Source organism: Amblyomma americanum, chromosome 1 (genome assembly GCF_052857255.1).
Source record: "Amblyomma americanum isolate KBUSLIRL-KWMA chromosome 1, ASM5285725v1, whole genome shotgun sequence".
NCBI lineage: Eukaryota > Metazoa > Arthropoda > Arachnida > Ixodida > Ixodidae > Amblyomma > Amblyomma americanum.
Window position 1 is genome coordinate 15752354 of NC_135497.1, and position 12691 is coordinate 15765044.

A 12691-nucleotide genomic window follows, 5' to 3' on the forward strand; every position below is an offset into this window, starting at 1 on the left:
ACTTGGGTCACGTCGTGAACCTTCTTCGCCGTTGTCTGGGCCGTCGAGAAGTTCCGTCTCTACCGGTACAGGCGTCATTTTACAATCATGACGGACAATAGCGCCCTCACTTGGCTGCTGTCCACCAAACATTTCAATACACAAATTGCGCGCTGGTCCCTCCAACTTCAGGAGCACGATTTTAATATCGTACATCGGCGCGGCCCTGAAAAACTACAAGCGCTCACGGCTTACACAGCTCCCACTACTCCCAAGGAGCTGAAAATTATTCTTGGATTTGCTTCCTATTGCCATCGCTTCATTCCTGACTTTGCCAGGCGAAGCGCTCTCTTGACCGCCCTATTGGTGAAGGATGCCGTGTGAAGTTGGACACCGACCCAACAGCTCGCGTTCCTCGATGTCAAGAGCACACTCCTCGAGTCTCCTACGTTGGCCCGTTATGACAAATCGGCCCCCACCATCCTCGACACGCATGCTAGCCAGGATGGGCTCAGGGCAGTCCTCCTGCAGGAAGACGAGTCTGGCGACCGCAGTGTCCTAGGCTGTGCCAGCCGCAAGCTGTCCGACGTGGAGCGCCGCCGGCACTCTTCGGAACTTGAGTGCCTCTCCGTTGTCTGGGCCGTCGATAAGTTCCGTCTCTACATGTACGGGCGTCATTTTACCATCGTGACGGACAATAGCGCCCTCACTTTGCTGCAGTCCGCCAACCATTTCAATGCGAAAATTGCGCGCTGGTGCCTCCAACTTCAGGAGTACGATTTTACTATCGTGCATCGGCGCGGCTCTGCCCATCAAAATGCCGACTTCTTTTCGCTCCACCCCTGTTCTGTGATGGCTTTCACGGACCTGAAGACCGGACAAACACCAGATCCCGACATTGCTGCCATCATCCTTTCTGTTAACAACGGTGCCGCCCCAAGTCACCGAAAACTGCGCCAGGACTATCGGGTGGAGAATACACTCTTGTGTCATGTGAAGCGGCTCCGTGGTCTACCTCCCGTGTGGTTACCAGTGCTGCCCACAACGCTGCGCTCGCAGGTCTTGCGCGGTTTGCACGCCACCCCCACGGCTGGTCACCTGGTTCGCGGCAAGACCTACGCACGCGTCGCAGAGCGCGTTTGGTGGCCCAATATGTTCCGGGACGTCAAGGAACACGTCGCGTCCTGCCAGACGTGTCAGTGCCGCAAGCCGTCCACTCGGGCAGCCAAGCCGCCTTGCAAGCCTTCTCGCCACCGAGCGTGCCTTTCGAGCTGGTTAGCCTGGACCATTTGGGCCCGTTTCCGAAGACGCCCGCCGGATATCGGTATGTTCTGGTTGCGAGCGATCACTTCACGAAGTGCGTCAAAGCACTGCCCGTTCCTAACACGTCGTCTGCCCATGCCGTCTCGTTTGTGGAACAACATCTCTTGCTTCGGCGCGGTGTGCCCAGCCGCCTCATTACGGAACGAGGGAGCTGCTTTATGTCGAATGAATTTGAACGAGCCCTCCGCTCTTTTGAGATTCTGCACTCAATGACATCCGTCAAACACTCCCAGTGCAATGGTCTCGTTGAGCGTGTTAACCGGACACTGACGGATATGCTTGCGCCCTACGTTGCTCCATCCCACACAAACTGGGATCGTTTTGTTCCTGCCGCAGTATATTTCGTCAACACTGCGATGCAGGAAACAACGCATGCGACGCCGTTCTCGGTCGTGTATGTCAAAACGCCTTCTATTACCCTCGATACGCAGTTGGGCATGCCCCATCCTATGGTGTCCCCACCGGACTCCGCCCCAACGACTTCGGCGCACTCACCTCGGCTACCAACGCAACCTCCTACGGGCCCATGAGCGTGTGCAAGCAGCCAATGAGGCAGCTACGCCCCCCCCCCTCCTTCCGAATCGACGACTTGGTCCTCGTTCGCCGCACCATCCGCGCTGCAGCAAAGTACTTGCCCAGTAACCGGAAGCCTTACCGTGTTGTTGCCCGGTTCGGCCCCGTGACGTACCGACTCGAAGACCTGCCTGAGCATCGCCAATGCGGTGTGCACCACATTTTTTGCAGAACATGTTTCGGACATAAAGAGATATCTCTCCGGCACCCGCTGTGATCCCAACTTGGCTCCCGGATCAGGTTTATTGGCTCCGACGTCCTCACCAGTGCCGGCGCCGCCTGCTGGCTCAAGGCCTCTCTCCCAGAATGCCGCCCCATAAGTGTAGCGCCGTGTCATGGGCGCACTCACAAGTTCCGAGGTCTGTGCGTCCAGACTGCGCCCGTCCAATCAACCCCGTCACCGACAGGCAAACTATAGAAGGGCAAACGCGGCAATACGCTTCCAAAAGCTAACACGCAGCCGCATAAGCAAATACAAGCGCCGTCTCCCGACTATGCCGCTGGAACAGAAAGTCGGGCTACGTTGGGGTGAACGGCTTAACGGAACAACTGTCTGGAGGCAGCAGGAGCCCTCATCATTGTCGTACGGGGAAGAACCGCCTACAAGAAGCTTCGCCATCTACCTGCAAAGTTTGGTATCAAACGGGACATCGACGCCATCACCGCGTGGCGATGCCTACCCTGAATAAAGCTATGCCCGTGACAACCTTCGTCCGGAATGCCGAGTGCCTCATCTGGAAGTGCTCGATGCATTTCCCAAGGAGTGCAGCTCAAAGTGTCGACGCCCCGATGTACCGGAGTGGGCGGCCATTGCCGTGACACGGCATCACTTGAGGTTGCCGTACCTTCCGGCTGGCCTCCCTGGCCTCGAGCAAACTGAACCGTCGCACTGCATCGCACTAGACTTTCTCTCTTCTCTTTCTTCTCCCCCCCCCCGGTGGAAAGTTGTTAGAGGAATAAACGCCCAGTGCACGGCGCGAGCCGACCACGTGCCCTTGGGGGAACGAACGAAAAAGATTGGGGCCCGCCGGGTGGTCTTCCTGGGGCTCTCTTCGACCAGGCGTGGTTTTCGTTTGGTGGGACCGTCGTCTCGTTGAAATATTTAAAGAAAATCGAGAAAAGTATGAAAATGTGCCATTTTGGTCGTTTTTACGGGACAGCGTTAAGGAGCTCGTGTAGCAGAAAAGCCGGTGTCGTCGTTGTCGGCACCCTTGGCCGTCAGCGAGAAATGGCTCATCTCGGTGGACACCTGAACCGCATCGTAAGGGAAGGGATTTTCCTTCCCTTTCGGCGCGGTACGGGTGTCCAACGAGAATTTTGAGACAGGCGTCATTTCGTTTCCTTAAAACGAATTTTCATTCCATTTTCCTTCCCTTGCGACCCGGTTCGGCTGTCAACGGAGATATATGAGACAGGTGTCATTCCCTTAAATTGTCTAACGGGCCACGCGTCGCGCCGAACGGGCAATGGCGTTCCGCGCACTCCTTGGCAACGCTGCAACACGCTGTCTCGTCTCACTCTTGAAGACGAAGCTCAAACGTCCTCCAATTATTTTTTTTTATTTTGAACATCAACTTGCGCTCCAAAACTGGAAATGGCTGTTTTTGTTTCTGTACATGTAGACTAGTACCCATGACAAATATTACTGCGTACATCAAAGTAAAAAATACTAAAGGTGATGAAACTGCGTACATGAAATTTAAAAAAAATACTAAAGTTGCAAATAGTGCGTTTTTAGCTAAAGAAACACTCGTTAATTTTACCCTGAGGTGGCCTAAGTAAAAAAAAATTGCTGATGACCTAGTTCTCTTAGGCCAGGATATACGTGTCGAAAGCGCGACGACTTCTGGATCTGAAGAGTTTATATTAAACCCGTGCATTCACTAGATGCGCATTTATTCATCATGAAACCCTCAGTCGTCATGGCGCACTTAACTTTTCTTTTCGGCACTATTTTCATGATATAAAGAAAAAAAAAGAGTCGTCATGGGGGTGTGGTCATTCTCCTTCCGGCCACGGTCGTGAAAGGACGCAGGATGGCTGGCTCTTTGCGAGCTGTGATAACGGGCGCTGCTGGCCGTGGAACATCGTTTTTGGACGAGTTCAAAGACTACAGGATTATTCTGCCGCCCCTGCCTACCAGAGAAGGACTGAAAAGAACGGTTGTTCTTCACTGCGACCCCGGTGGAAGGCCTTACCGGATTGAAGATTTCCGCCAGCCGGTGAAAGAAGCCGGCGCCATCGAAGAGGTGGGCGGTATCGGAGCATACCAGATGTCGCACGTCTGGTTAGTAAAGTTCCGCAGCGAAGAGGCCAAGAGAAAGCTGCTCGACGCCGGGCATATCACTGTTAAAGGGAAGGCTTGCGTAATTTTTAACCTTGAAATGCACGAATTGCGGCTGAAGGTGCATAGGTGGTGCGCCTTCTACGTGAGCAACGAAGCTCTGAGGCGGCCGTTGGCTGAGTACGGCGAAGTGAAAGAAGTATCGAGCGATAGATGGAAGACCGGTGGGTTTGAAAACGCTGACTCGACTACTCGAGTTTTGTGGCTGGTTCTACGAGAAGATGCAAGCCTCAAGCGCCTACCCCATCAGATGCGTATCGGGAATGGGACACTGTTAGTCGCCGTGCCTGGGCGTGCGCCGATATGTCTCCGCTGCCGCAACACAGGCCACATTAGGCGCGACTGCAGGGTGCTCAAGTGTATCCAGTGCTATGCGTACCGGCACGTATAGGCTGAACGCATGAAGTCGTACGCCCGCGCGGCTGGGCGAAGAACACTCGGCGAAAACAGTGAGCTGCATACGGACGAGGATGAAGCTGAGCTGGCCGCCTCCAGCCCCGTGGTCGAGACCCTAACCGCTGTGTTGAAGCGCGACGAAGAGGAAAACGGCACGCCACCGACTGCTGAACCAACGCTCAGCCCACCCGAGTCGGCAGTCACGAACAAGGTTACCGAGAAACAGCAGGATGCCCCAAGCCCCGCTTAAAAAGGGAAGGGGGAATCCATGAAGGTCGATCCTGCTGCTGCTAAACGGCGCCGTGACGACGTCGATGCAATGATCCCGGAGCAAAGGCAACGCCTGCTACAAAGCCAGCGGGACGCCGTCGAGGTGAAAAAGCAGCGTGTCATCAGCGGGCATCGATCATCGCCGCTTCCTCGCGACGACAAATAGAAGTCACAGTAATGGCGGGGCGACACTACACGGCGCGAGGTTGTGCGTACAAAGGTAAACGCCGTACTGGTGGCCTGGTCTTGCTAAGCGATGGCGGCTTTTGAAAGACACCTCGTCGTAGCCACGCTCAATGTCAGAGGTCTTTCATCCAGGAGGAAGCAAAATCAGCAGTTACGACTCGTGACTGACAAGGAATTGGATATTGTAGCGGTACAAGAAACCACAATCGAGAGTCAAGCCCAGACCGAGAGTATGGTGCGTACGTTCAGCAGCCGATACGATGTTTGCGTGTCTCATGAGGTTGGTACTTCGGCAGGGTGCCTGCTTTTGATCCGACTGCCTCTTGGAGCAATTGTGGAAAGAGTTCAGCCTTGCATTTTCGGTCTTTGATTTCTCTGTGACATGAAATTTGCTGGTCTGGAATGGCGCGTCATCTGTATTTGCGCGTGCACTAACGTAGAAGAGAGGCAAAGACTTTTTCAGAAAGTTGGAAACTATAGTGATACAGGCCGTCTGGTCATCTGTCTTGGCGATTTCAACAGCGTATGCATGCACGCGACAAGACCTGTTCGATTCCCTATAGAGATGCAAGTACTGCCTGTTTATTGACGTAACTGTTCGCTGTCATCTCGAAGGTGTTGGCGATTGTCCCGGGTGTGGTTCTGGCGTTCGTTTTACCCATTCCCAGGGAACGAGTCACGCACGTTTGGATCGGGTGTACGTATCTGCTGAACTGATAGCATTCTGCACAGAATACCTTGTACAACCAGTGCCGTTTAGTGACCATTGTCTTGCTGTCTTCCATGTAGGGTAAAGAGAAGGAACGAAAAGAAAATTCGCGTGGGAAAACTGGAAACTTAATGAAAAAATGCTGAAAGGTGATACCTCTATGAAACGTGCAGCGCCGGCGGTACGCGAACTGCAAATAGAGGACAATGAACTTCTAGGAGTGAAGAGGGAAAGATTTTAGCAGGCAATGGAAATGACTGCTATTGAACGATAGTGCGATATAAAGCAAAAAGAGAGTCAAGGAAAATAGGCTTAGAGATGACTTGAGCTTTTAGACTGCGCAAGAGGGCAGGCAGCCAGGAGCATGCATCGAAGAAATTCGCTCCGGTAAGCGGAAACTAGAGACTCTAGATGGGGAGCGGTATCAAGTAGCGATCGTGAGGGCGAGGGCAGAACGCCTGATAGCGGGCGAAATGCCCACGAAACGTGCTCTCGGCTTGGAAAAGAGGCATGTCCACAAGAATTATATACTGCAAATGGAGCGGAAAGGTGTAATTTCCTCCGATAAAGCAAATATAGAGAGGGCCTTCCATGAATACTAAAGCGGGACTTTTGGTTACACGAAAGTGAGAACCGAAGAATTTACGACCCATTTCCTGCCCTCAATGTCGAAGCTTTGTGATGATACGAAAGAATGGCTAGAAGTGGCTATTTCAACCGAAGAAATGCGGAACGCCATAAAAGACCTCAACCCTGGAAAGTCTCCGGGACCAGATGTGCTAGTAGCATCGCTCTATAAGTCATTCGAGAATGATTTTCCACAAGTTCTGGCTCCGTTGTTTAATGAGGCTTATGACAAGAATATGCTTCTCCAGTCATATCTAACAGCGCACATGGTTTTAATACCAAAAAGCGACGATGAAACTTGACGGCGGCAAGTTTCCGCTTACCGACCAATATCATTGACGAGCGAAGATTGTAAGATCTTTACAAAAATTCTTGATAAACGACTCCAAACGGTTATGCAAGAATTAGTAGGGCCACATCAGACCTGTGGTATTAAAGGTCGCACCATATATACGAACATCCACTCAGCCAGGTCTGTGCTCGAGTGTTGCGACGCCATGCATGAAAGCATCGCACTGCTCCAGCTTGATCTAGAGAAAGCCTTTGACAGAGTGGATCATGGCCGCTTGTTCTCACTATTAGAGCTCGTGAAAATCGGATCAGTCATTTGCCAGGGCATAGTCATGGCGTACAGGGGATGCACGACGTGGTTGATAGGGAATAAAAGGGTGGGTGCGCGCATCCGAGTGCAACGCTCTGTGCGTCAAAGTTGCCCCCCTGTCACCATTGCTATTTTGTTTTGTATATTTAACCCTTTTGTTTGAGCATAATTCAAAGAAGCAGTATTCATTGGTTCTGGCTGCATGCGGTCGAGGTCCACGTTCTCGCGTATGCAGATGTCATTGCCGTATTTTGCGCGGACAACGAAAGCGTTCGTGTGGTTGTTGAAACTGTGTAAAACTTTTTGTTCTGCGAGTGGGAGCGCTGTGAACTGGGCTAAATGTTCGGGGTTCTGGCACGGCGATTGGCCCACAACTCCAACATATTTCGCGAACATTCCTTGGACAGTAACCGCAGTAAAATATTTAGGAGTGCCGCTGGAAAAATATCGGCACAGTGTGCCGTATTGGAAACGCGAAGTTGCTGAAGCACGTGAAAAGGTCGACAGACTAAAAGACTTCAGTTGCTCTTTTTGCGCATGGCACAATATGCAACATACTTCTCATAACCAAGCTTTGGTACATTATGCAAGCAAATCACTGTTCTCGAGTCAATGTGCAGAGGTTGCGCCGGGTTTTTGCAGTTATGTATGGGGAAGCACTTGGGAGCGTACACGGCGAACCAGTCTGTTTCATCGTGTCCGCCCTGGAGGAGTAGTTTTGGTGCATTTGTATCTCCGCCAGTTGGTGAATCGATTTATGGTCTTTCCGGACGTGAATGACCCGATTCTGCGCACTGTTTGTCAAGTTAGGCTGGGTAGGGTCTTGCCAAATTTTGTTGTTAGTTCGGCGACTATGCAAAGGGGCATTTCCGGCTACCTTAGAAAGGTGTACATGGCATGTCGCGTCTTGCAAGAGCGATTTTCAATGAAATATCTGTCAGCTGTATCGCTAAACTTTATAAGAACCTGTGTGATGTCTTTCTTCCGGTCCCATTGTGCAGGTCGTTATACTGTGCAGGTTCATGGCAGACAGTTCTATAACGAGAGAAACGCATGGCTGTACCAGGTGGAGTTAAAAATTTCTTTTTTAGCTCTATACGAACACTCTTGAAGTCAAGACGTATCTGGAAGAGAAAGGTTTCTTTGTACCTTAGGGAAATTATTGTTTCATATGCCGAAATCTGGAAACGATTGAACACGTCTTCTTAGATTGTTGGGAAGACTTTCTTTTGGGGCATTCTACAACGCACGATTAAAAATGGCAGACCGGTGGAGGCTTTCGGAATCAAATTTTTGCCTGTTGACAATGAAGATGGGGTTCCTTTCGACATGATCATGATATTGGGCTTGCACAGTATTTGGCGATCCAGGATGGCAGTCAGACATGCGGACATTGACCTGAGGCCGATAACAGGGTATTTTCGTGAACCTGTTGGAAGAGTTATTGAAGGCCACATGATACTAGACCCGGTTCCTGAGTGCCTTCCGAGAATGGAAGCTGTGATATACATGTGCGAATTTTAATGTGTTTACCTAACCCAAAGTGCGGATGACGTAGTTTTAGCATCTGTGTTGTGTTGTTCGCGTGGATTGGTTTGTAAATAACGCTCTGAAGTCGGCAATAAAGAAAAAAATGTGATGCCGGCGTGGTAGCGTCTCCGCCTCAAAGTCCATGGTTCCATTCCCAGCCTCGACATAATTTTTTTTCTTTTATTCACTGAGTGCGCGGGGCTTTCAGTCACTCCCACAGACAGCGTCACCGAATACGTTGGTTAGCGGTTAAGCGCGTAAGTGTGGGTGAGCACAGCTCCGCGGCGATATGCGCGGTGTGATGTCATGGCAGATGGTGCGACAAGCGCGTCGTACGCCCGCTGCAGCCGTTGCTAGGCAACGGCTCTGTGCCTCCTCCTCAGGAGTGCCACAGCGAAATCCCAAGTTCGTGGCCAAAGTAGCTTTCGCTACAAAATACAAACAATAACGGGTTAGAAATAACTGTTTATTGCCTTTCATTTTATGGAGATAATTTTTGTTTAAAGCGAGAAAAGAATTTTTGAATTTGTGCTTTCGCACCGCGAGTTGCTTCGTCTATTAACGCCTCTTCACCGCAGAACACGGCACCTGGCATGGCACTTATAACCAGATAACAACTTCAGTTTTCCGTCGTTCGCTGTCGTGCGTTTTTAGGTCTGAAGCTAAAGAAGATACCGCGTGACATTCGGCGCATGGTATGCAAAGAACGAGACCGTTTTCGCTTTCGAAGCTCGAATAGACAGGCTTTTGTACGTGTCGAAGTGCACACAAACCCCTCCTGTACCCTCTGCCACCACTCCAAAGCCACTCTTTGACATATCCTTTTCCTCTGCCCGGTGGATCCTCCCACGCGGGGCCTGGAGCACCTTACCACTTGGGAGGCTTGGAGACCCTACTGCGCTCCGCGGACCCGGCCGAAACAAGCCATCGCCACAGGCCGGGCTGCCAGCATCATGAGCCTCCGGGACATGAACGTTTGAGTGCAGTGGGGTGTGCGGGGGCCTAATGACGTGCGTGGCTTAAACTCCACTGTGTCAATTAAAGTTTTCGCCACCACCACCTTTCGTGCGGCGCAGCCAAGAGAGAGAGAAAAAAAACAAGGGTATTCAGCGTCCTGTTTAGCACGGACCACGAGGCGGGATGACCAGCTAGTATGGCAGGCTGTCTGTCTGTTGTTGCCAGGAAGAAAGAAAAGGAAAGTGCACAGGCCTGCTCACTGGCTCTAGCTTAGCCACAATTGCTACCACGTGCAGATAGTAGGTGAGTTCAAAGATGGGATAGAAAGGCGGGATAGTAAAGACGCGCTAAAGACAAGGCCGATCCTGGAGGTAGTGCAATACCGGGCCAACCGATGACGGGAGTGAAGCATTCTTCAAACTTTCCGCTACATTTCCAAAAATAAGTTCAATTGGACCCGTAACAGATACTCTACGGGGTCCGGATGTTCCACTGTGTCAATTGAAGTTTTCACTACCACCACCTTTCGTGCGGCGCAGCCAAGAGAGAGAAAAAAAACAGGGCATTCAGCGTCCTGTTTCGCACGGACCACGAGGTGGGTTGACCAGCTAGTATGGCAGGCGCATCTCAAGTGCGCAATTTATATCGGAAGAAGATTGCGGAGAGCGCGCGCCTCGGAGCGCTCGTGAAGGTGCGAAGTGCTCACCGCTGAACGCATCCCGTTTGCATGAAGATTCTTCGCCACTATAGTGGCTCATTTTCGCTGGAGTTTTATTATCAAGTACGCGTTATGTGTTATAAAGCGCGCGCTCTCGTGCATAGCATGAGCAAAGACTGTTTCACACGTGCCGCGTATCATGGCCAGTTATGCGACCTTTGCTGTCTTTATAAAGCGAGGAACACCCAGCAATAAACGTTCTGTCTTTATGCCACTACCCACCGGCTACGTTCCGTTACTCCGGTGGCGAAGAGAATGGAATAGCTTCACGATGAATGCCAGGCCACCCGAATTCGACGATACGACCGGTAGATGGAGCTGTTACTGTGTTCGTTTGGAGGCCTTTTTTGAGGGCCACGGCATCACTGATCCGGGCAAGGAGCGTGCGGTTCTGGTGTCGGCCCTGAGCGACAACGTGGTTCCTGTGCTTCAAGCCAGAAGGAATCGATAAACAGCTTGAGCTACAAAATCGTCATACAGCACCTGAACAAACACTTCGATCCGCAAGCCCATGAGAATTAAGCAAGCTATACTTTCTTCATGCGGAACCAAGCGGAAGGCGAAAAAGTACGGGACTACATCACCGACCTGAGACGTCTCGCAAAGGACTGCAGTTTCGAGTAGTTTTTGGAACGCATGCTGCGGGATCGGATCGTCTGCGGAATCCGTGATGAACAAGCTCGATGACACATGTCGCAACAGAAGTTAAGCAATGCAGAGGCATAAGCGTTTGCTCTAGCAGCGGAAGCCGCAGAAACGAATGTCCGGTTAATGCAAGAGAGGGGCTTCAACGACAACGGTGCTGCCAACTTCGTGCAGAAGCACAGGTGGAATCTGCAGAAGTCCGTACGCGGGCATGTATCCATGACAGCACACTCTTTGCAGAATGTGTGCCTCGAACAACGCTTCGGTAGTGTGCAGAAACAAGAGAGCGACATGTCACTAGTGCGGCAGGAAGGGTCACCTGCCAAGGATGTGCTCCAGCGGTCGCGCTAACCCGTCAGGAACTTACGCGGTGAAGGAGCTAGACGGCAGTGATGGAAGTGGCGAATAAATGCTCTACGCTTTGGAGGCTCACAGCGACAGTAGGGTAAATAAATAAATAGTCATAAGCCTGCATACAGCAGGTGCCACTCCCGACCCAGCAATATAATGACTGAGCTCATAAGAGGCTATCTTTTCATTCATGATTGACGCCGACAACATGTATTCGGCATTAGCAAGTGCACCTCTCTCTTCCTTTCTTTCACTCCCTCCTTTATACCTACCCGAAAGGCGCGGTTCAAGTGTCCAACAATATATGAGACAGATACTGCGCCATTTCCTTTCCCAAAAACCAATTATTATTAGTATTATTATTATTTTTAGCAAGTGCATACGTGCTTAGTAAAAGTTCTTTGAATTATAGTGATCTATACCGCGAATCAAAAAAGCAGCTCTCTGCTGTTATCGCCCCTCCATTCCGCTCCCGAAAACAAGCTAGAGGCGAATCGCTAAGGCGCCCGTGTGGTGTGCGATATTAAAGATCAAGAGGCGGTCGAAATTAGTCCGGAGCCTTTCACTACGGCACCTGTTTCTTTCTTTCACTCCCTCCTTTACCCTTCCCTTAAGGCGCGGTTCAGGTGTCCGCCGATATTTGAGGCAGATACAGTGCCAATTCCTTTCCCCAAAAACGAATTTTCATTTTAACCCCTCTCGATTTTAAGGAAAAGAAAGGAGCCTTGCTGGTTCACGTCAGTAGACTCCTCAAGGGTACCACGAACTATGAAAAAAAACACCAAGATGCCCGGCTCTTATTCGGCGTTTGTGGTGTGCTGGTATTGATGGTCTTGGCCTATGATGGCCGCAGTTGCTATGTGCTTTAAAACCCAACAAACACTCAGCACACATTTGAGAGGTTTTAGACTGCCCGGACCAGGCTTCGGACTGCAAGTGGTGAAATAAGTGTTTAGGGTTAGAAGTAAAAATACCCGCCGTGGTAGCTCAGTGCTTAGGGCGCTCGCCTATAGACCCGGAGTAGCCGGGTTCGAACACGACAGCGGTGGCCGTGTTTCGAAGGAGGCGAAACGGTAAGCGGTAAGGTTTCCGTTTGGCATGCGATGTTAAAGATCCCGAGGTGGTCGAAATTATTTCGGACCCCTCCACAACGGCACTTCTTTCTTCGTTTCTACTTTCACTCCCTCCTTTATCCCTTCCCTTACGGCGTGGTTCACGTGTCCGACGATATTTGAGACAGATACAACGCCAATTCGTTCCCCAAAAATTAATTTTCATTTTAACCCCTTTCGATTTTAAGGAAAAGAAAGGAGCATAGCTGGTTCACGTCAGTGGACTCCTCAAGAGCGCCACGAACTCTGAAATAAACACCAAGATGCCCAGCTCGTATTCGGCGTTCGTGGCGTGCTGGCCTTGATGGTCTTGGCGTATAATGGCCGCAGTTGCATACGTGCTTTAAAACCCAAAAACTACACAACACAC

The 12691-nt window shown here is 51.0% G+C and overlaps 1 protein-coding gene and 1 pseudogene across 2 annotated transcripts in view; both read left to right on the top strand.

Annotated features, from left to right (window-relative positions):
- LOC144130798 (neuropeptide F receptor-like) overlaps positions 1-12691 on the top strand; it is a 239160-nt gene that overhangs the window by 103132 nt on the left and 123337 nt on the right. The window lies entirely within an intron of this gene.
- LOC144117690 (uncharacterized) lies at positions 3912-4865 on the top strand (annotated as a pseudogene).